This window comes from Microtus pennsylvanicus, chromosome X (assembly GCF_037038515.1).
Source record: "Microtus pennsylvanicus isolate mMicPen1 chromosome X, mMicPen1.hap1, whole genome shotgun sequence".
Classification (NCBI taxonomy): Eukaryota; Metazoa; Chordata; class Mammalia; order Rodentia; family Cricetidae; genus Microtus; species Microtus pennsylvanicus.
Window position 1 is genome coordinate 97,278,296 of NC_134601.1, and position 5,188 is coordinate 97,283,483.

The following is a 5,188-nucleotide window of genomic DNA, read 5'->3' on the forward strand; positions in this document are numbered from 1 at the left end:
GCAAAGATTCAACTGCTATATGTCACTGGTCATTTTCTTACAGTTTGTTCTAAAATAGATATGCCACTTTGTATTCAGACTATTAAATAGCAGAATCACTGTCATTTCTTTCAGAAGTCTGTATTTTCATAAACTCCCTTATCACTACACCTTCACAGACTTGTTAATGGAAGCATAAAAACTATTTATTTCTTTCCTTATCTATAATTTATTTAGATTCCCCTATTCGTCCTTCTAGATAATGGTTCCGAAATATTCAATGAAGCATAAACTTGGAGAGAAAAGAAGGTGGGGAGAGTAAACATACATTTTTATGACTTAAAACCAGAAAGAAGATTCAACCTAGAATATTATCAAACAAAATGTGTGAAGTGGAAACTAATTCAGCAGGGTGGAAGGGAGGGTGTATACTGGTTATTTGTGACCATATTTATTCAAGTTTTACTTCCATATATGTTATTGTGATTGAAAACACTTCTATCATACTTCAAATCTAGCATACATATGTTTTGTGTTAACTCTAAAACCTAAGGGAATCCTCTGAATCTATCAAAATAAGACAAAATGAATATTCCATATAGAAAAAAATAAGTGTATGCCTGCAATCGTCCATTTGTGGCAGTTCTCCACAGGTGGAGGTCCATAGATATTTATGTATTCTATCTGTTACCTATAAATATTGCTTATTTCTTGTCTACTGTCTTTACAGATCAAATATAAACAGTCTCAGGAGTGATATGGCATAAAAACAAGCTTCTTATACTCTGATATTTATTTTATTTTACCCTTACCTTTATATTTATGGGGTAAATTGAATTACAGTAATTCTAAATAGCCAATAGCCAATAAAAATTAGTTTAAAATATCTTTTTCCAAAGTATTTGATTCCCTAATAAACAGAAATATCACATCTCTATTTGATCTGGTTTGATGCAAGTCATTTAAACTCTATTTTCCTTAAAGAGAATTAATTTGTTGTTTTTCAATCTTTCCATATGATCATCCTAGATCAGTCCTAGCTTATTCAGTACATTTGAACAAACGGAAGAAATTAAACATTATATCTTGAAAAGTTCTGAAGAAAAAGAGCAGATAAACCACCATGTCTTCCATGGTAGGCCATCTCCCTTCAAAACAACTAGAATAGTAACTTTCCTTTTGATATCTCGTGGTTAGCTCCAAACCCATGCTCATACACCAAGTGAGCTACAAAACAAAACAAAGACACAAATGGGGGAAAGACTTAAAAGTTAAAAAGACATAGGAGTGAAAAATGTACATCCAGGAAGTGTCAAAGAACAAATTTAATAACGTTTTATTTTTTTTAAAAAAAGGAAACCCACCAGCCAGTGGGGGTGCACACTTTTAATTCCAGCACCCAGGAAGCAGAGGCATGTGTATCTCTGTGAGTTGAGGCCACCCTGGTCCACAGAGCCAAAGCTACACAGGAAAATCCCATCTCAAAAAACAAAACAAAACAAAAGGAAACACATCTACTTATTAGGAAAACAGGTGCAAACATCTTAAAGATAAAGAGAGTGATCAAGCAGAACCCAGGCCTCCAATGACTCTGGACAATCTAGTAAATATCTGAGTATAGGAATCTTGGATCCACTAAATCAGCCCACCCATGAGTTAAGTATATGGACTGATCATGACGATGCCCTATAGAGAAGTTTGATTTTCATACACAGGGTGCACAGCTGGTAAGATTGTAGATTCATTTTGTTCCCTGGAAGTCCTTAAATACTTTTTTGTAGTATAAGAGATAGACAAACTATTAGAAGCTTCTCACTTATTTTCTGCTTTTTTTTTTTTTTTTTGGTGTCCTGCAACCACAGCGTGAGGAATCATTAACAATACAGACTAATCATATAGTTAAATTGTGTAACCGAAAGCAGTGATAATATTGTTTGAGGGGACCCAAAGAGCCTCCTCGAGTCACAGCTTTGTATTGCTTTTCTATTGTGACAAAGTACTGTGACCAAAGCAACTTACAGAAGAAATAACCATTGTGGTTCCAGAGGGATAAGTACACTTTATGGTGGGGAGACATAGGAACAAGAGACAGGCATGGTGGCTGTAAAAAATTGCTCCAAATTCACATCTTTTACCATAACCTTAAAGCAGAGTTAACTAGAAATAATAAAAGCCTTCAAATTTTCAAAGCCTGCCTCCAGTGGCATAATTTAAGGCCACATTTCCTAACCTACCCAGATAAACCAGATGGGAAACATGTTTTCAAATATCTGAACCTATGGGGGACATTAGCATCCAATGCACCCAAAATTCCTAATATCTCACCAGTAGAAGTTTTATTTATTAACATATAAGTTTGCTAATTTTTAGCTAGCCATGAGACATAACATTTCCTGAGTACTCGAATAATTGTGGCTGTAACTACTGGGGATAGTAGAGGGTTTAATTATTATATTGGGATGAAACTGTAAGTATCTCTGTACAGACATAGACTTCTAGAATTTGGGAATATCATAGTTAGGTCATTTGGGCACACTATGAAATATCAAAATGTTCAATAAGCAATTTCTACTTTATGGCAGTTTATGCAATTTTTTCCCTGGATTTCTGAGCTTCTGTTTAAGAAGTATGTTCACAACAAACTACACAGTATATGTCAAGCTAATCATTTTCTTACCATAATAGATTTAATCCTATTTTTAACAAAAAAGCTAATTATCTTGTGCTATATCTTTACATATATTTTTCCTTATAAACATAAGACTGTTGGGTCTGGAAAAATGGCTCAGTGATTAAGAGCACTTGTGGGTCTTACAGAGATCTCCAGTTCAATTCCTAGAACTCAACTCAGCCAGTTAACCTGCAGGGAATACAACAGCTTCTTCAGAACTCTATCAACACCTGCACAGAAGTGCATTTACTCACACATGAACACACATGCATATTCTTATTTTTAAAAAGCTATAGTAGTATGATAGAGTTCGTTAAATGCATGTAAGAACGAAAGAGTCAATATATTATATTCCTTATGTAATTGTATAAAATACCAGGATCTTTAGCCCAACTACATTGCCCTTTATGCAGTGACAGTCATTTGATGCTTGCTTACTTAGAGTTCTTACTTTGACTCTGTTTTATTGAAATATGTGAAAGTCCTAAAACAAACTAAAGAAGGAGAGCTTAGTCACAGCAGCTATTTCTCTAATCAATGAAAAGGAGTCAGTTCTCCTAGAATGAGCTTCCATTAGGATTAATCTTCACATTGTTAATTAGCCACTATTTCCTGTGTTCCAATTATCTACAGCCAAGAAATAAAAAGTTTTGGTTCCTATGGAGTCAACTATGTGGATAAAATATCCTAAGTTATATCAGTCAGTATAGCCACAAACATATATTCACCATCAGATGATACTAACGTAAGACTATTTTAAAATTTCTTCTTAAAACTGGAATTGATATTTATACTCATTTTTCTTCTTTTAAAATATCTGAAAATAAGAGAACAGATTTATAAGTAGCCACACATATGTACACAGGACAAGGACTATTTGCTGTGAATTTCTCAGTGTTTCAGTCAACTTTATTATGGGGATTACGAACTACCTAGAAATATTTTGAGGATGATAGGAGCATCCAGACTAACAGATACACAGCCATTTCTTTCAGAATCAGGGCCACCATCTTAAGCCAACATAGAATAGCAAGACATTGTTATAGAAAAATTTCAGTTTACTTGTTTGTGGAAAAACAGGTGTCTTTTATGTGTGGGAAAGTATGTATAGGGTCCAGGGATTAGTTGCCCAGAAACATTGATTAAAGGCAGTTAAACTGAATCATTGATGCAAGAAGACAGAACATGGTTGAAAATCAGTTAATCTATAGACTTCAGTGAATCAAAGTATTTATGTTTTCAGTAACTCTTGAACTTGAAAACCATATTAGCAAATAGGTACATTGATCTAAGGAACATGCATTGGGACAGATGCTGTGTTTCAGAAGTCAGAGATGGCTGGAGGATTCCTTATCAGAGAGAGTTCTTTGATGCTTGTGATAGCTGAGACAATATTCTAAAAACTGTGCTTGTTAAATTTATGTGTACCTTAAAAGGCAAGTATGTTGGTATAAAGAAATATGTAGGTTATGAAAAAATATATAATAACCCACAAATTCCATCATGTTAAATATCAACAATCCAAAATCAGATATAGACATCTAGATGAAGCAAAATGTCCATGGCCTACCTGTAAGGCCTTTTACTTGCCTGGTTTTTCTCATTGTATAAAACTTGTAACTGAAGCCTATTTTTTTTTTAGTTAGCTAATTCTTTTCAGCGTAATATGTAGTATTTTTGTTTGTTTGGTTCACATTTTTCTTCTGTCTGCTACCAGTGGTATTGTAGAAATGAAAGTGATTTGGACAATATGTGACACAGTGGACTATATTTCTGTGGTTTTTATTCACCTCCAAGTAAAGACATAACTAGCTATTCCAATTCAGGAATGTCTTCCATAAAAAGAAAACAAAATATGTAGTTGTGTTCAGACTGACAGTGCTGAAAATGGAACATGAAAGACAAAAGTCTTCCTATGTTCTAAAATGGTCTAAGGAGTTTATCATTGAAGGATTGTAAATGGATACAGAGGAAAACCATTCTAAGTGTATGAATCCAGGAGATCATCTGAGCTGAAATCCATTCCATTCAGGCATGATCTAGACAAAGCACTATAAACCTTTATGGATGTACCATGATTTTTCCTGTTTAGGAAAAGGCATGAATACAAGTCTTTCTAAATTCCTATTCGTGGATGCAGTGGTAAAAAGCCTATACCACAACTACAAGAGTCAATGTTTGAAAAATTGCATACATTATGCATCAGCCTAATGGATTGTGTCTTAATGTATATATTCTGCTAAAACAACAAAGTACCATCTCTTTCTTGAAACTAGTTCTTGGAGATCCTACTGAAAATACATACTAAATTTTCTAAATTCCTGTGAGAGAGCAAAACAAAGCAAAATCAAGAGTCAAACACATGTGCTGACATGTAAATATATAATGACCACAAGAAGAGTGATAATACTTGTAGTGATATTTCATTTGTATTTTAATAAATAAGGCTTGCCTGAAGATCAGAGATTAAATCAGACACCCTGGCTAGCCTTACAGACCAAGCAGTCATGGCACACACTTTTAATCCCAGTAGCCACT